General features: G+C 42.0%; 1 protein-coding gene and 1 long non-coding RNA gene across 10 annotated transcripts in view; one reads left to right on the forward strand and one right to left on the reverse strand.

The window, feature by feature from the left end:
• adarb2 (adenosine deaminase RNA specific B2 (inactive)) overlaps positions 1 to 20,095 on the forward strand; it is a 255,560-nt gene that overhangs the window by 75,895 nt on the left and 159,570 nt on the right. The gene's annotated exons all lie outside the window — the stretch shown is intronic.
• On the reverse strand, positions 3,510 to 10,155 carry LOC122866796. The gene is made up of 3 exons (XR_006375811.1): positions 9,813 to 10,155; positions 9,153 to 9,245; positions 3,510 to 3,566 (listed from the first exon to the last, which is right to left on the reverse strand). It is a non-coding gene; the product is annotated as an uncharacterized LOC122866796 (long non-coding RNA).

The following is a 20,095-nucleotide window of genomic DNA, read 5'->3' on the forward strand; positions in this document are numbered from 1 at the left end:
GCAATGGCAATGTCATGCTACAGAGCCAGGTACAGGGTTTCATAAATATTGTAACTTTTAAATGCAGTTTAAGATTAAATACACCAAAAGTTTCAATTTGGACTTAATATCTTTCCATACCTGCCATTACAGAGGATGACTACAGGGTTTTGTTTTCGAACTGTTATGTCTGTAACACTGAGTTCAACTAAATTTAAATGATACATTAAATTCAAATTAGGGTTAGCGCTTTCCAATATACACATAATTTGCTAAATGTCCAGAAACAATAATTGAAATCAAACTAATCATCTGTTGTACTGTTCGCAGCACGCCAGGGTTCTCCCATTAAAACAACAGCCGGGCTCTGAGCTGAATTCAAACTTGTGTTGCGGTAAACTCAGCGTGGTCCGTTGGTTTGCAGCGGAAGGGGAGAGTGGCGACTGGGTTTAATGATAATAGCCCTGACGATAGCAATGGTAATCCTCCTGCTGGTCCTGCTGACTGCAGAGAGCCCGAGCTTTGTCCTCCGCTCCCCCTATTAGCGTGATGGAGGTTCATTTTAATTTGAATGGACCATCAGTTGGATAAGGAGAGAAGCGCTCGCCCGTGTACATGCGCAGACTTGTGTGGAAGAAAAATCGAGCATGGAGGGGAAAAATGTGCACATGAAAGAGTGCAGGCACATGCGTGTATACACACACACACACACACACACACACACTGTCTGTGCTCTCAAACAAAGACACAACAATCGAAAAGTGCCCGCAGGTCAGTGTGGTGACCCCTCTGGGCTGCAGGTGCTATTATCTTCTTGGCACCTGTTCTAGGAGAGTTTCTCCTAACTGCCAGCCCCAGCTGAGGCTAAAAACACCAAGATGGCAGACAAAGAAGACTTCAAATAACAGAGGCAGCCATTGGACACAGGGACAGAGAGCCTTGTTGCTCTTAAGGTGCTATTTGTTTCAGGAAGAGGGGTGAGGTGTTAGAGGAGCTTCAAATAACAGAAACATTACATTTATTGAACTACAGAATTTTCCACCCTGGATTTCGAAAAAAGAATCGTGGTCAAGATTTCAAGGGGGTAAGGAAAGAAGAAAACCCTGCCTATTAATCAAAAATATAAATCTTTTTGCAAACATGTATTTTATTCTGTACATCAAGTAATTTCTTTGATCTACACTCTTAAAGCCAATCAAACGTGTCATTAATGTGTTTTCTGTAGCATTCGTGCCTGCCATAGCATCACTATTTTAGAAGTGAAATTACAACTTACCTGTAAGATGGAAATGTGCTGATGAATCGTCAAAGCCTTAAAATGCAAGCTAGACTCCATCTTGAGTTAGCTGAACTTTGGTGTTAAGGAATGACCAGGATGTGTTCTCTGCCATAGCTGTTCATGTTGTAATCAATAGAATTTTGAGTGAGTTCCCGAGTTTGCCTGGGAATCTCCTCAAAGAGCCTCTACGGGGCTCTGGTTCTCAGGCTCCACTTTGACAACCTCTGGCCTGTTCGAAAAGAAAGTGAGCAGCATGCAGCCCAGTGCAGATGAGTAGGAGAGTAGTGAGCCAGCTGGAGGCCTGAACGCTGCTGGACAGCAGGCCTGGACTGGGAACTCAATGTGGCCTGAGACGTAGATAGATATTGTGGGGCAGAGAGTGGTAGAGGAGACTGCATGTGTGTTAGGGTACACAGTAGTACATAAGCTTTGATGACCATTGAGTTTTCCATTGAATCATTTTTTTTTTACCTAAAATTCTGTCTTAGCTTGTGTCACTTGCATCTATGCATCTTCATAGTTTTATCAAAGATCTGATATCACCCAGCAGGGGCAGTTGGTTAGTGGAGGTGGTGGGCAGTGCTGCTTCTGCTCTGTTAAATTACTGCAAAGCGAACGTAACGATGTGATCGATCACTCACTTGCTGAGCTGAATCGTAAATCCTGACATATCTCGCCTCTTTATCAATTTAGTCACTAGATGACGGTATAAATAATCACAGGACTCAATACGTTTGTGATATATAATATAATAATTTACAGCTTGTCTTACCATTGAATGGTATGGTCATGGGATTCACCTGTGGCTGCTTACCCTAACAATTTTATATATAGTAGGTATTGCAATGAAGCCTCTTGGAGTGGCATGATGAAGACAGGATCGTTTTAACAATCCTCTGGTCCTGTGGTGGGGGGGGGGTAACTGTCAAGGTTCATCGACAAAACAATAGTTTTTTGCTAGTCACCATTATTAGCGTAAGCCCATGGCATTTTTACACTGCATAAATTAGCCTAGCGGCCTTTTCCTCTACTCATAGCTTAACAAATGACAAATTATTTATACTTCTTCTTACTCACAGTTAGTTTAAGGCACTGCATCTCCCGACAGAACACCACGGTTGAATTTCAGTGTTACGTAACAAGTTGTCGTCAACTCCAATTGATGTATCGAATGTAATGTACACAGCTACTGCAGGAACATTTAATGTACTTGTATATACTGTATTTAGTATGTTCTGTAAAACTCTGTAAAACAGATATCTGTGCTTAGTTGACCCTGAGTTTGCACTAGTTCCCTGTGGCACAGTTAGAGTTTGTACAGTCCTAGCCTGGTGTTGAATGGGCAGACAGTATAAACAAAGCTCAGCCCTGGCTCTCTGTGTGGGTAGTTTGTCATAGCTGTGACTTCAGGGCTATCTAAATAGCAGCAAGCGGGTGCGTTCATCATCACATTCATCCATACCAGGGTGAGAGATGGATGCCCCACCAGTCCACCAGGTCATGAGTTATCACCCACCAGGGGCTGCTGGTTCATACAAAGGTCAAAGGACTATTTGTCTTCAGGCAAGTATGCCTGTCTGTTTAAGCCCTCTGCTGCACGCACGCACACACACACACAAACATGCTCCCACTCAGCTACAGTCATTTACCTGAGAACTCAAATTCCTGCATGCATTTATTATTTTACTTTATTTTTCATATTGCCATGTTTTATTTTATATGTCCTATTATATCAAGTTCACACGCTAAATACACACATGAGAGTAGCAGGTGATTCCAAAGTAAAAACAAAAACAAAAGAAAACACCTATCAGCCCCGCATAACTCCCTGTAAAACTTGTGCTTTTTATATTTACAAGATTTATTGATCATTTTACAACACAGGGTTGTATAATGACATTTTGTTTTGTAGTTCCCTTTATGCTACTCAAAAAAAATTATATACAGTAGATCAGTGAATAAATAATAATAAAGTCATAGAGATAATAAGTCATCCAAATGAAAACGATTTTACATGGTGGAGTGCTGAGGATGAATTAAGCAGTCTCACAGCCTGAGGGAAGAAGCTGCTCTGTAGTCTGGTGGTACGGCAGCGGATGCTTCTGTATCTGTATCTGTTGCCAGACGGCAGCAGGGTGAGCAGGCTGTGGCTGGGGTGGGTGCTGTCCTTTAGTATCCTTTGGGCTCTGTGCAGGCACCTCACCTCATCGATATCACTGATGCTCGGTAGGTTGGTACCAATGATCTTCTGAGCGGTTTCAGTCACCCGCTGCAGAGCCCTCCGGTCCTGGGCCGTGCACATCCCATTCTGCCTGAATTAAACAAATTAGATACAACATATTAATCAGTCAAATTTAGAGTTCGATAAATGCCCTATCTTGCTGAGAATTTGATGAGAAGATCGATACCACTCTCAGATCTGTCCGGTAAATATACAGCTACCACCAGCAGCCAGTTAGCTTAGCTTAGCATACATACTAAAAACAGGAGGAAACAGCTAGACAAGATTTCAGAAAGTTACTGCTCCTGGTCAGGAAACAGCCTGGCACTTAATCCCCCATAAACAGATTAAACAGACCATGTTAATTAGTGCGCTTTAGAGGTGCTGGTGGGCGGATTTTGTTACTTTTGGACAGTTTCCCCCAGTTTCAAGCCTTCTTGCTAGGCTTAGCTAACTAGCTGGTTGTAGCCATATATTTAATGGACAGATATGAGAGTGGTATCAATCTTCTAGCTCTCGGCAAGAACGCGAATAAGCGAATTTCCCAAAATGTTGAACAAATTTTTAAAGAAAATAAACTAGCTACTGGATGTGCCATTAGCAACAATTAATCAAATCAATTCAATGATGGTTCTATTAAGCGTCCCTATTCCTTGATGTGCATTATCAATAATGTATGCAGGTGTCATGGTGTCATCATATGAACAATCCTGTATCAACAAAGAAAAGATAGCTTGTGTCATTTCAACCATATGAGATTACTATAATGTTGGAGGTTTAGACAAAAACCCTTCACTTCTAGGGCACACCTAAAGTAAAAGATCCCAAAACATAAGCACAGTAGCTTACAACTTTCATCATCAGAAGGCTGTTCAGCTGTTCGGTTGTACATTGTTGTTGTCTGGGCGATGGCACACTGACATTACATAAAGGAGGAAAATGAGGAGAGTTGTAGCAGAAACCAGCAGATGTAAATCAGCTAAGGGATTCACAACAATCAACTATTTTAATACGAGGTAAATATCATCACACTGTCAAAAACCCGTCATTCAGAAAGAGCATCATTGATCATTTAGGTTTCTGCACCACCTTTTAACTATCAATAGCAAATGTGTTCGTATTACACTGTGAAAACATCAGAGTGCAGAGCTGTAATGTGTAACAAGGAGAACAATAGTATGATTTTTATTCAGACACTGTTGTTACAAAGCGCTTTACAATAATTAGCTGAATGCAGTAATGAAAAGATGATCTCCCAACAAGAATGATCAAAACATGAACACATAAACAGATTAGCTTTTACCATCTCCCACAGACCTCCTGGCTGTGAGTTGGAGCAGTGTTATGTAATGAATCAGAGGGTATATGGATTGGCTCTTTGTTAAAACTAGAGAATGCATTATCATTAGTCTGGGTACAGTAAAGAGCCAGCCAACCCTGAATGGTGAATAGATTCATTGTCTTTCATTTCCACTCATTAGACTCCTATAATGAAGACTGGTTTGCTCCTAGCATGAATTTACCTTTTTAGCAGGAGACACTTTACTCAGCCAATAACATCACCTGTTCAGATAAGATAAAATAACATGAAACTTTAATCATCCCTGGGGGGAAATTGGAGTGTTGCAGCTGCAGCTTGTAATAATGGATATACTAAAGAAAAATAGGATTATCATATAAATATAGCAGTGTGCAGAGTATTAAATGAGCCCAGACCAGCAATTTCAACATGGAGCATGTTTAAATAGGAATGGATAAATGAAATTACAAAACATTGGTAATTATTGAATTATCGTGGTAAGAAACAACTGGAGACCATAAAACAGCAAAAAACAAAAACAAAAAAACAAACAAATTTGGTGAGTTTTTTTGGTAATGTGGTCTTAAACAGATATAAGTGATTATCAGTGTCTTTATTAACATTTATAACTTCCTATCAAGCATTTATAATAGTTGTAACCATATGTAATCATATATGTTTGGTATTTTCAAACAACTTTTATGAACAGTTGCCTGCGAGTGATTTGTACATGTGTATAAACATTACTGACTATACATAAATATCTTATAGTTTGTTATTCATAAATTGATTTTAAAAATACGCTTTACTTTAGGTCCCTTTTTTGGGATAATAAATGGTTAACAAGTATGTTAAAATTAAACATTAGTTGGTGAATATACTACGATGTATACACTTGCATCAGGAAATGTTTCCATCATAATGCAAAGAGTTGTGTATAGAATGCTCATTCATATATTATACATAGCATTGCATATATTGTGGAAACTTCAATGTCTAACCGCACACTTCTGACAAGTAATCTATAGTTGATGTTTTATAAACATTTATCAGTATCATTAGAGTATAAATAGTGCACACTTTATTTTACGTCCACTTTCACGGGAACAAATAGTTAACTGTTATAACAACATGACTATGTATTTATTAGTGTATGAATCAGGTTTACTGAGTCATCTTGGATGCATCACAGGAGGAGTTATAATTGTTGACAAATACATTAATAAACCCTCTAAAATGTTGTTATATCTGTTTACAGTTGTACTATAGTGTGTTATAAACCATGTGTTCATTGTTTATATTCCACTTATGCTTTAGAGGTCCACTGTGTAGGATTTAGTGGCACCTAGCGGTGAAATTGCAGTTTGCAACCATTTGAACACCGCTCGCCTCACCCTCCCCTTCCAAGCATGTGGAAGAAACTACGGTGGCCGCGAAACCTGCGAAAAACACGAATGGCCTTATCTAGAGCCAGTGTTTGGTTTGTCTGTTATGGGCTACTGTAGAAACATGGCAGTGCAACATGGCAGACTCCGTGGAGGGGGACCCGCTACCTCTGTAGATAAAAACAGTTTACTCTAAGGTAATGAAAACAAAACGATTCTCATTTTCAGATGATTATACACTAATTAAAACATACTTGTAAATATTATATTCCATTTCTGCCAATAGCTCCTCCTAAATATTACACACTGGATGTTTAAGCAACAAAGTTGATACAACACAGAGTATATGACAAACATCAAACATTTTTGGAGAATATAAGGCATGTCTGTCATGAAACCATAATATGTTATGGTTTCATGAGAGACAGGCCTTATAGCTCTGCCTTTTATCTGCAACACCTCGTCTTTCTCAAAGCAATCTGTTGATGAGCTTAACAAAGAGGTAAGAAAAGTAACACATACAATACATGTACTAAATCATTGCAGCAGGATTTTAAGTTATTGTGTGTGAAAGTAGTCCCAGGAAATTAACTGAAATAATCCGACTTTTCTGCTGTCACGTTCTCTCTTTGCTCCTCATCAAAACAGCTCCAGCTTCCAGGCTGAAGTCCTCCACACACCTGCTTGTTGTCGATCGGCTTTCTTGCCAAGATGGTAATCTGATCCTTATTGGCTGCGCACTTGGCCAAACTGCAGCGATGCCCATTATCGTGCAGGTGCTGGGACGTATCGCCCCTTGATCACAATGCAGATTTGCGGCGAGCAATCCATTTTTCAATTTGGTCTCCTGCCTGATAAATTAACAGATGTCGATTGATTTTCCTTCCTTTGCAACTGTGAGTCTTGTTTACACCTGACAGCCAGGGCGTTATACCTGAGTGGCTGTTTGAGACGAACGCACGTTATAATTAGCGTTTTTTTTAATTAGACTGACAATTGGCAGGAGACTTAGTAGGCAGTTACTTTGACGTGTTTTACTTTTCTTACCTCTTTGTTAAGCTAATCAACAGATTGCTTTGCGAAAGACGAGGTGTTGCATATAGAAGGCAGAGCTATAAAGCCTGTCTCACAATCACACTTAGACAAATATATACGTTCATACAAACACTCACCTAAATTTTATCCCATTATATAACATTAGAATTAAGGACATCACTTTTCTTTCACAGTATGCCTTAATCACACTAACAGCACAGCAAAGACTTCATTGTCACTCATCATCCCTTGGAGCCTCAGAGTCAACTTGACGTGATCACAGGGCCCCCCAGCATTTTCACAGCCATCTATGTTCACCAGCTGGTTATTATTGCTAAAAATACGCTTATAAAACTGGTGTAGCCTGGCACCATCACACCCTAATGACGGGAGTCAAGTGGCGCGCGGCAGATATGCCCTCACATGTGCGCTGTCACAAGCCATTTAATTGAACTTGAGAAAATGGGAGCCGGCGTTGTTTTGCTCTAAGCCCCCCCTCCACCTCACCACACACACAGCCCTTCTCTCCCCCTGCAAGTCGTTATGCACTAATATGCCGTCTTTATTGCCATCATCTCAGTGATCATGATAGTTTTCACATAGTGATGATCTGATATTATCTCCCCTATGTTCCCTGTTCAGGCTTGTCGAGCTATATTCACTGTTACGAGGGGAAGGAAAACACCAGTGTATTATTTAATGCTCATAGAAGGTTAACAAGGGGCACTGTTTTGATGTTAGCAACTGTCAAACAAACTTTAACCTGAAAATTTGGTTTCAAACCGTAGGTGTTTCTCTATAAAAAACAAAATATTCACTACTAATAAGCAACAATCAAGTTCAGAAAAAAAACGCCTTTAGTTTTAACACTCAAAAACTCAGCTTAAGTGCTAAATCACATTTGACTGAAAGTGACCTGGCAACATAAGCAAACAGTCATCAGATTTTGATTCAAATGTCACTTAACGCTGATTGGCGCATGGAAATATGTGACATCACCTGAGCACCAACCACTTTAAACCAGTGCAGAAATATGTCATGTGAAATAATCAAAACTGTTCTAACTTTGGCAGAAAATACTGTGTTCATGTAAGACCCCATTGCTCATAGTAAAACGCTGTTTGAGAAAATAGGTTTTCAGGGCCTGTAAAGGTCTTACACTTTAGGGTCTCTTGCTGTTTTGCTTTAGCAACTAAATGCAAATTTGCACAAGCCCAAAAATCTGCAAAACTAATAACATTCCCGTCAGCCTCAGCTGGCTTTGTGTTTAGTGCTAATTAGCATATGTTAGCTTGCTAACATGGGGTAAATGGTAAACCTGGTAGACATTATGCCTGCTTAGCATCATCATGTTAGCGTTGTACTTGTGAGCATGTTAGCATGAATGTTAGCATTTAGCTCAAAACACCACTGTGCCTAAGTACAGCCTCACAGAGCCACTAGCTCGGGTGTAGAATCTTAGTCTTCCTTCCTTCCTTTGAACTTGAAGGACAGCCCCTTCTTTCTGTTTTGTGCTACATAGCAGTATAACATTTTACCTGCCAAATCCTACCTGTATCTCCTTCCTCTACGGGTAGTTATTATAATGCATCATAATAATTGTGATATAATTTACTTAAGGAGCTCAGTATAGCACCTTTATGGATCTTCAAGCAAGGTCCATGGAGGGAGAACAAACTTATCTTGTCAAAGCTACTCCTGCTAAACAACATTGCTTTAAGTTATAACACTGCCATCCCATAAGGAAACTCTCCTATTCCACCTCCTCCAGAGGGAGGTCAGAGGTCAGAACCAGCTACAGAACAATAGCTCCAGACCTGGCAGCGATTCAGTGTCTTGTTTAAGGACGCATGCCAACACAGAGGGGAGCTTGGATTTCTCTACTCTCTACCACACCAGCCAGAATGCACACAAATGTTCCATAAAGCCAAGCCATTGTCTTGATAATCCCACCTGCCTTTCAAGTGGTTAGCCATCCATGCCTGTGAGCATGTACCCTGCACCACCGCTGGGTACCTGGGTGTGCTGCCTCCGTGTTGAGGGCTCCTGTGAAGAAGCACAAAAAGAGTCTGGAGAGTGTCTACCGGGAGGCAGGAGGAAAGTGGAGCAGTGTTGGGTCACACATGGTGTGTGTGTGTGTGTGTGTGTGTGTGGGGGTGATAGATGGGAAATGAGGGTGACTCCAAGGGAACTGTAGAACACAGCAAGACAGAGGAGAGGAAATGTGCACATAGCAGTTTGTGCATGTGTCTATGAGGGTTTGGCAGTCGGGACATCTGCCAGGGCTGGTGTCCCCCAACTCAGGGGTCAGGGTATCGCACCTGAGGGTAAATGCAGCAAACACATGCAAACGATCCAGGGCAGGTGTGAGGGAAAGGGGGCTAGAGGGTGGATGATTGAGCAGAGGAAAAGAAGAGGGGTTAAGCACCAGGGTGACGAGCTCTCCCAGTTTAGAGAGCGACAGTTTGATGGATGAAGACAAGGGCCGGAGGAGAGGAACTGAACTGAGTCGGGCAACATTGCATTGATTGAGCGCACAGGAGTCTGAAAGGCCAACGAATAGTTTTTTGTTTTGTTTTTTAAGGCAGCTCGGATGTAGCTTGATGTGCTCACCTTTTCGGTGTCCACGAAGACAGCATTCATAAGAGAGAGGAAGAGCATCTGGAGCCCGTGTACTTCTCAAGGTCCATTGAGTGCAATTACACAGAACAATAGAGACAGCATGGTGCTAGCTGACTGTGGTAAACACTGCTCCTCTCTGACACAAGGGGAGGCGGTGGCTGAGCCAGATGAAGACACAAAGCCTCTACCAGTTTCTTTGTTCTGCCCTGTTGTCTCTCCCATACAAGTCGGCGCTGTGGCCAGGAAACGAGGAGGATGGCGGGATTATGTTTGGCTGATTTGCGGCCAATTGCTGGTTTCGCCGGAGCGTCAGATGAGAGAGGAGGAGGGGATGTCAAAGATATGTGAGTGTCAGTGATTATTAGAGGGTTGGGAGGGCGATGGAGGGAGAAGACTTCTCTCTGCTGGGTCTCAGCTTGAACATGACAGACACAATCTCCCCTACATGCGCTCTGCCAGGTTGGTGGTTGGGCGTCATAGTGGGTCTTCGGCGATGCCTGTGGTCCTCTTGTGAAAATCTGCTGTGGCTGCTGTTGTGACATTGTATCAAAATTAACACTCAGCCACAACTGTAACTGCTGAACATGTTGGAAACAAAACATTCAGTACAGTACATTTTCCTGGTGTCTTGCCTCTGTTATGGATTGTATTTCTGGGTAATACCGCTTGTTAGGGTGTCCAAGGTGTGTAGGTTTAACATTTAAAAAGTGAACAAAATTAAGGGACAGTGACACACTAACTAAAAATAGTTACATTTCAACAACATCCGTTTACGTTTCAGAAATATAAAGTCTCAGAAATCTGTGATGTGATGTTTTGCTGGTTAAGCTCTTTCACTTCAGAGCGGTGGTTATGACTCCTTAAAATGAAGCAATGTCTACTATGGGCCCCCTTCACATGTTGCCTTATGTAAATGAGTCCTTTTCAAATTGTTACTTTTGAATAATGTTTAGAGGTTTCAAGAGGTAAAACTATCCTGTATTTCACAAGACAAAAAGGGATTTTAAGTCAGAAAACTTCAGTGCCATCTTTCCTATTCTGATAATCATCTCGTGACCCCATTATGTGACTCCTTCAAGGGGCCCCAACCCCCAGAGTGGGAACCAGTGGTTTAGAGAACAGTGTTATTCTGTTAGAAATACTAGCAACTGTACCTAATCTTGATTTTGTTCTTCTAAGTTATTGCCATATTGTCAAGTCCATTCTTCTTAAGGGTGCTTTCACACCTAGTAGTTGGGTTAATTTGTTCGGGACCAAGAAAAAAAAGATTAGTTGCCTTTTAGTTCTGGTCCAGTGCATGCTTACATTGGCTTTTTACAAATAAACCAAGAGCTGTAAACATGAAGACACATGGACTGACAAGTAAGAAGTAAACAGTGGGCACTTTTGGTGATGTCATCCTGCATCATCAGCGTAACATGGTTCCCACTTGGGAAAATCTAATTCTGGCTACTGCCCGCAGGACATGCAGCACATGCATAAACCTTAATTTATCTTCCCTCATGGTCACAAAAAGCTCACAAAGAAACAATTGATTATGAAAATTAAAAGTCGGGACTGGAACTGGACCTTGTATATCATTAATAATGACAAATAGGTAAAAAAAGAGGCATCTGGTACTATTATATTACAGGGGGAAACTGTGTGGTCATTTTTTATTGAAGAACTGCTAAAAACATGGAGTCGAACACAAGCACAACACAGAGTTTTAACTTCTTTTCACTTCCTGATTGATTGATTGATTGATTGGGGAAAATCCCTGCACACGCAGTGATACGCATACCTGTTACCATGGTTACCAAATCATCTTGCATACAGTATAGTATATACAGATTGCCTCCTTGACAGTTTACGATTAGCACAAGAATTTAACAAAAGTTTAGTTTCTTTGAATTCAAACTAAAACCACATATCTCCTACCGTAAAATCCCGTAGTTGATCCGTTTTGCTTTCAGATCACAAACTGACTCCTTTTCAGGCAGTCTTTGTCTAGTTCGTTGGTCCACACAAGAGTTTGATTGACAGCTTTCACACCAGCCTAAATGAGTAAATGCACCAGTTTGGCACCGAGCCAATCAGGTGTAAAAGAACCCTAAGTGTCCTTATGCTGAGATCACACTATGAGATTTATGTCTTTAGACGTGGTCTTAGTTGATCTTGATACCTGATATTGGTACCTGATATTGGTACCTGATATTGGTACCTGATATTGCTTTTGTGACCTGGCCAAGAAACATGTCATACTATATGTTGAGCTCTGTCCAGTCAAACTTTGCGGTCTTTTACCACCTGCATGACATACAAAAGTGATCAGGTAGAAGGGACCAGAGAGAGACTTCCTGTATTAGGAATGTTACGTGTTTTGTTCGAAGCATCACAGAACATGTTGTGCCCATGTTGGATCGTGCAATTATAGAAGTGATATTGTGTAGTCTCTTCCTGGCATCATGTAAAATATTATACTTCATCCCTGCTCCAATGATGTTGTTCTGTGGTTGAGGCCAACCTCTAACCTCCCTAGTGACGACCCCCAGGCATCAATAAGGAATCACTGTCTTCATTATAATTTAAAGCAGAATACAGTCATGCCCTCGTGTACAGACTTGACACTGCCTTGCCCTTCTCCAGCTATCTAAGTAAGCGGTTATATCAGTAAACACCTTGCTGTTCATGTCAGGTGTGTGCTCCACTTCCTAAAGAGAGGGTATGTCTGCTCTTTGTAACATCACAAAGCACTGTCTACAGCATATGCTGTATTTTTAATTCAGCAAGGCAGTTTTGGAAGATTTGTAGCATGCCATACGCTAGCAGCTCGAAGTGGCGTTCCCCTGACGCTGACAGAGAAATCAAACGTAAAATGGAGCACCAGAGCGAGCGAGCGAGCGAGCGAAGCGGCGATATAGAACAGATGTTCACAGGAATGTTGACTTTTTGTTTGGCCCTTATCTTTGATGCTGCCATCCTCCGGTAAAGTGAGTGACGGAAGAGGAGAGAATAAAGAGAGAGGGAGGAGGTGATGAGTGAAAGGAAACAACGAGGAGGAAAAGGAAAAGCGGCGCCGTTGGTAGAACTAAGTGGAAGAAGTGCTGGCAGGCGGGGTGTTCGATGGCAGGAAAGTGGGACAGCAACACAGCTGTGTTTTGGCGTCGAGGGACCCCCGAGATTGGTGTCACTGTATTTCATTGTCAGGGAGAAGAAAGGGCGAGAAACACTAGAGATGTTGTGATGTACAGAGAGAGAGAGAGAGAGAACGAGGATTGGGGTGAGGCAGAAAAAAATGAAAGTAAAAAGAGAGATAGACCCTTGAGCAGCTGCTCCTGTATTACCTGATGGTGCAGAAGAGAGGGAAGAAAAAAGGACCTCATGTTGGCGATCGGGGGCAGGTAAACAAAGGCACCTCACTCTTCACACAGGAGAACCGATGCCTGGTTCAACTGTAGGGTGACCTGGCAAGTGCGCCCTGTCATTTAGACTGGGGGGAGGAAAACAACATTTCCCATGATTCACCTGCTACTGTGTGTAAAGCACTGCTGAAATCTTTAAGATCAGCTTGACAGTTTTGTTTGCCACCTCACAATAAATAGCCCTTTTGAGTTGTATAACATTCGCTGTGATCCGTAAGAATTTACTATCAGCCATTATTTTATCCTAACAGGGTGATAAACGGGGTGATAAATCCCTGTGGCTGAAGTCACTGTGGGGTCAGGATCTTTTCATGTTAGCTATTTCATGTTTACTTTGCGCACAGTTATCTGTCAAGGTGAAGTGTCTGAGTAATGCCCCTGAAGTCACGTGGTAAGGATAGCAAGGGAGAGTGCAACAACTCAGGTCACCGCTTCGACAAAACTGACTCTCCTTGCAGCCATCGCAGGAAAATCTCACCTTTGCTGTCTTGGTCAAATCACGTTCTTCAGTTGGAAAGAAAACACCCGCTACAGATCGGCGTCTTATCACTCAAACAGCCGCTAAAAGTAGCAGATAGAGTGAGTAAATGCAGTGCCATTGTGGCTGTGATTGCTTGCCGCAGCACTTGTGGCGGTAGTTGCAGAGGCTCTAAGAGACTCGGACAGAGTGAATGATGGCCTGATTCACACCACCAGCCTCTCTGTGCGCAGATATATGAGACAGCTGAGGTGAAGACAGATAAACTAGACCCAAGAGGAAGGGAGAAAGCCTCTTCAGATCTCATCCCTGGATGTTTCATCTTAAATCATCATCCTTGTTTAGGACCCTACAGTAGGATCGCCTGCAAGATGCTTTAACAGCCAAGCCCGGGAGTGCTGCTTAAGTTCCTCAAAAAAGTCCTTCTGTCATCGAAATAAAAAAGGAAAGTAGGCAGAAAACAGCTAAACAACAACAGATGAATATGGAAAAACAGCCCACCCCTTCTTTTTCCCTTTGGTTTTTAGCACACTGCTGGTAAACAGAGCGTGAACAAGTGAGCTGCAATTTTGAACGCAGCTTTATTTTCCACCATTTATTTAAGCCCAAAATGGGTCCTGATGGAGTCATCAGCCCCCACTTGCTGGCTAATGGTTTAATTATGTCCATCTGGAGGAGGCTGGGAAGGGGAGCTCGTCGTACTCTCCAGTCATTCCTCTGGTAATTTGTCTTCCCCCGCGCCCACTGACTGGTGCGCTGATGCAGCCGAGAAGCCGTGAAGCATTCTGGTGGCGGATCAGCCTCCTGCCTCCCACCCAAGATGCCCACCCTCCCTCACTTCTAATACTTCCTCTACTACTGTGGTGCACAGTGAGATGACACAAGCTGTGTTATGCTATGTGATCCCTGACCTTACTGAAGCCAAGCCAGGGTTCCTAAAAGCAAGTTAGCACTCTGATGACCTCTTATTTGAAAGGAGATAAAATCCTCTTTGACTTAGCCATGGAGATTCCACATTAGGCTTATATGTAATTATTGCTATCTGTTGCATAATAAAGTTATAATCCCCAACATTTCCATATAGATGAATGAATCTTTTGCTACTGTCTATGGCCAGCTAATGCAACAAAACAATGATCCAACCTTTTGCAGTTACAGAACAAATTTCAAATTTGCTGTTAATGACAACACTATCAGAAAGGAATTTACCAGGAAAACAAATCCTGATTTCCAGCAATAGCAACAGTGGTTGATTGTGAACAGAGCTGTAGTGTAGTGAGTAAGCCCTACCTTATCTCAGCTACTCTATCGTGGGCCCTCAAGGGATGGATGGCGGATGGAAAGAAGGACCCATCAGTCCTCAACTCAAAACACAATCTCAAATCAAACACAATCGTTATGGTATATTTATGGATCAGTGTTTACAGTATAATATCACAGAATAGCAAAACTGACTGGAGAATTGATGAGGAGATTTGTACCACTCTCATATCTGTCCCTTATGTAGCTACATCCAGGAGATGGTTAACTTAGCTTAGCATAAAGACTGGAAGCGGGGGGAAACAGCTAGCCTGGCTCCGTCCAAAGGTAAGCACCTCTATTTAACACATTTTATCTCGTTTGTTTAATCTGTACAAAAAACATGTAAAAAGTGTAAAAACGATGTTTCTTCACCATGAAAGAAGAACTGGGTATTTGATATAAGCAGCAATAGCCACCATGGCTGAACTGGCAAAGAAAGTACAGAAAATCAGCCTTTCATCAAACAAAAATCCAAGAAAAAAGACATCAATATTTATCTCACATTAATTGGCACCTCAAAGACCAAAAAACCACAGCACATAACACGAAAGATGGCACCAAAAATCTAAATACAGATGACCCCTTTTAAAATACTGTGAAAATACTAACAACTTCTGCTATTATGCCTTCTTAGACTTGCTGTGAACTTAATCACTGATCCTGAACTGCATTCCCTCATGTCTCTGTCATGTAGCCGTATGGATCAAGTTCTTTTAGATCACATTTCATGGCTGATTTGTACATAATGATGCTGTCTCGTCTAAGAAGTTTGTTGAGCTGAATGGCTTTGTTAGTTTGCGGGGCGAACATCATTACTTAGTCTGGGTATTGTAACGAGCAGACTAAGCTGTATTCCCCTGCCAGGAAGATGACATTGAATTACTTGTTGAGGAATTGGGTCAATAATGAGCGCCAGTGCCAACAGTGCGCTTGTGTGTTGTGTGTCAGTCTGTCTGGATGTGTATTGGTTCAACTTGTAAAATGTATGTGACAATTTGTGGGCCTTTGCATGCAGATATGTTATTTATAAAAGACGAAAGTCACTGTTGCTATTATGCAACGCTGTGATGGTTCTGGTTTTGTCTTTCTTTGTCCGTTTTTTTTTTTTTTTTTTTTTTTTTTTTGATGTCTCATCTTGGCTGCAGATTCTGGGTCAGAGAGTCTTGTTCGGATGGTTCATTTTAACCGCCAGGTATTATTGCTGCCATCATTTCAGCAATACATGCAGAAATGGCTCATTCCATTTGAATAGAGGTCTGTTCTGCACAGATGACCTAGTTACCTTTTTACTCCTGAAAGCACACAGCTTTGAATGTGAAGGTCGCAGTGACGCATGGACATAATGTGCCGTTAGGGCAGAAATGTAAAATGCTATGGTTATGGGCTCATGTGTTTTATCAGCCCTTTTGAAGGAAAGGGAAGTGAATGCGTTCACTTTAATGTCCTTATCTGTTGTTCTCAGTGAAAAGGTTTTTTACCTCAGATCTTCTGTTCTGTTTGTTGACTCCACGCGGGTAGCCGGTGCCACAGCACAAAGCGGTTTCCGTCTTGTGTCGCCTGTGTGCATAAATGTGGAGGATTTATCGTGAGCAGATAGGTTTTCACTAATAGACGAGAGCAAGGACGTTCTTCCAGCTCGTCAGCTCACCTTCACTGGCACCTCAAAGAGTGAGTCTTCTGTCTGACATCGCCGCCGATCAAAGGAGGAAAAACACTGTCAACCTGCAGTCTGAGCCTTTGAAAGTTCAACTCAGTTCCTTCCTCTCTCTGACAGAGGCAGATGACTTTGATTTCTGGTAAAGGGGTGCAAACATTTTTGCAATGTCTCGCCAAAAAAGTCTCACCAATTTAATAATATTGTCAAATACATTAAATGGGTGTGCAAAAGAATCAGGCCGATGGGTCATCCCTGGCCACAGCTACATGAAAAGTCTCTGCAACCTGAAAATGAATTTTCTTCACACATTAACATTAAGTTGCTAACCCATTTAGTTACTTTGTGGTTTCATTGGAGAGCTTTAGTGTCCTGTGGTGGTCTGAATACGGTTTCATAGCCAAAATATTAAGTCAAACAATAATAACATTGGCATTGACCTTCAAAGCCCTCAGTGTTCATTAAACCCATGATTAGGCTGTAGGTCAAAAAAGAAACTACTGTCCACCAAACCTAGGTCTGGTGCTTTCTCCTAGCCTCGCCCGAGGAGAAGGTTTTTGGGGAGCGATAAGGCACACAGAGGAAGGTAGAGGGATGGAAGGAGGGAAGGGGGGAGGGGGTGGGGGTAGAAGCAATGTAAGATGGCAGCCATGGGGGAACGGTATCGGCCTCAATTATGACGGGCAGTGGAGCGCTGCTCAGGAGCAGATGAGTTGAGAGCCGGCCCCGGCGGAAAAGTCAGCGGCTGATAGCTGATAATCCCCGGGATGAACCGGGACAAACCGGTCACAGATGGAGCCGTCCCATGGTTTGGTGTGACGCCAACTGCTGGCAGTGCTGCATAGGGATGTGCAGCACAGAAATGCAGCAAATGAAGGAGTTAGGGGAAGATTTTTGTGAGATGAAGTTGAAGGTGAAGGGAAGCGGGTAATAGTGTGAAATGGCTGTTGAGTTGAGTAGTGAGTAGGAAATCAGCCAAGACACACCTGGCTGAAGTAGACTTGACCAAGATAGTCTATCACTGTTAAGGATGAAAAGAAAACCGTTTATGAGGATCGATGAGATTCTGTAGAATCATTTAACTTTAACAGTTATTGTTGTTGTTATTTCAGGGAAAATGGCATATTGGAACACCTAAATAGGTTTTGAATGTATTACTAAATGCTCCCAAAAGTTGAATATCTTTATTGAACAGGGGAGGTCTGCATACTAGGAGACAAGCGTAGTAAATGCACCCAGGTTAACTTTTTCCACTGCTCCCAACTGAAAGTTTTAGGAGCACCAGCACAAAATTTAGTAGCTCCACTTAAATCGACAAGCAACTCCCTGGGGCCCTAAGCAAAATTCTGCAAAGGGGCCGTCCTACCTGACCGGTGAGCCATGTAAACCATTTGCCATTGCCACACAGTCACACCTGACACCGCAGCGCTTTAGTCCAGTCAATCAATTCTATTTAAATTCATTATTTAATCAGTAGTCAATGTCAATCCATTGCTTTCCATCTTACATTAGTCCAGAGTTGTACCTAAACCTTGACGCATGTTCACGTCAACACGGTTATCTTTTCTGTTGCCCGTTGGCGTTTATCAAACGTAATAAATAGTTGTATTTTACTCTCTCAGACACAAAGTCACCGAACGCAGCCCTGGAAGTGGCTGGCAAGCAAGCAAGACACAGACAGACCAAGAGATGCACTGCCCAGCTAATGTTAGCAAGACAGACAGACTAAAGAGAGATGCACTGAAGCTAGCACATCAGCATAACCAAACGATCTGTATTGCGTCGCCCGCGTGCTTGTGCGTATGCACTGATCCAACTTTTTCTCTCCCGATTCAGATACGTAAACTCAGTGTTCTCAGTGTATCTGCCAATACTGACTTTCCAAATTTGAAATCTGTATACCTCATTGCTTGGAACTCATTGGGATCATTTTAATGGAAGATAACACAGAGCCAGGGATTGCTGTGGCACTTAAGTCAGTGGCCCACCATGACTGAAACACAAAATGTTATGACGACATTGATGAAGAAACTGTATTTAATAAGGATCGGTCATATGGCTGATACCTGATATCCTGTTTCAGGATCAGAATCGGTGCGTATTGGATTGGAGCATGCCTACTTAAGTTTGTTGTTTGTCGTAAAATACTGTGACACTGAAAAGGATGACTCAACAACCGTCCTTGTCCTCATTTGCATCATATGCCTCAATTTATTTGCCAGGCTCAAATCTATTGAGAGGTCATAGGATAATTTCTGTGAAATGAAAGACTGCTGGAAATTCTCATTTTGTGCCCCGGTCACAACAGAATGTAAACTGCATAAATGTTTTAGGAAATCATCGCAGAGGAAAGCAAAACTTATTCAAACTTTGACCCCAGTTTTTTTTCTTTTTTCTGCTTCTATAGTCGTCACTGGCACTGTACTATGTTACCACCTTCTGTCAGTGAAAATGAAGGATATCCAGGTCATAGCTAACCGTCTGCCACCCAGGAAGGGCAGAGAGAGAGAGAGGAGGCTGCATCAGAAACTGGCTTGCTGGCCTTGTTGAGGCCTGTTTGTATCCATAGGCAGGAGACACTTCAGGACGGACTAACACAAAACTCTGTGTTTCCATTAGCAGAAAACGCATTTCTTTTTGGCCTTTCTATTACATTTGAACAGAACATGGGTCCCAGCATTATTGCACCAGCGGTGTACAAACAGGATGTACGAAAGAGGCAACAAGCTTTAGTCAGAATAAATTCAGCGTCAGACCGCCTGCAGCAACAAAATAAAAGATGTGTTCATTGAGGTTTTTTTTTTTTTTTGCCAGACATGAATCACAAAGCTATGCTTCAGAGAAAAGTCAAGTAACATACATCAATAGAAAATGTCGTTTGGGAGAGGTACTTGTGATAAAAACCTTTTCAACACCTCTTCAAACAATTATACCCCTGATGAAATGAAAAAGACTTGTTTTGAGTTGCTGAGGGATGTCCCAACTTATGAGGTGAATTTTTGGAGGCGATAAAGGCCAGAATTTCCACATGCCTCTGCCTATCAGTGAATTTATCCTCTCCTTAAAAGTTCTTTTAACTTACCTTAGGGACTGTTTGAAAATTATTAGTGTGGGAAAGGCGAGAGAAGTATGTTTTTTCCTTTTTGCTGTCCAATCCATACATTTCAGACACATTAACAATGAAATCTACTGAAAATGTAAGCCATGAAAATATTTGTCTTTTCATTTTGTTAATTTGTTTTGCATTGCAAGACAGCTATAGTTAAGACAAGAAGGAGGCAAGAGATGGACTGTTGCTCTCAGTCAGTCTTCGCTCTGTAACCGGCTGCTGTAGCTCCTGTGCAGGATCTACTGTGTTTCTTGTGTACTACTGAATACTACACTCCCTCTGCCCTCTCTGCATTAGCAGTAACAGCACTCTGTGCAACTACATGAC

Source organism: Siniperca chuatsi, linkage group LG19, assembly GCF_020085105.1.
Source record: "Siniperca chuatsi isolate FFG_IHB_CAS linkage group LG19, ASM2008510v1, whole genome shotgun sequence".
Classification (NCBI taxonomy): domain Eukaryota; kingdom Metazoa; phylum Chordata; class Actinopteri; order Centrarchiformes; family Sinipercidae; genus Siniperca; species Siniperca chuatsi.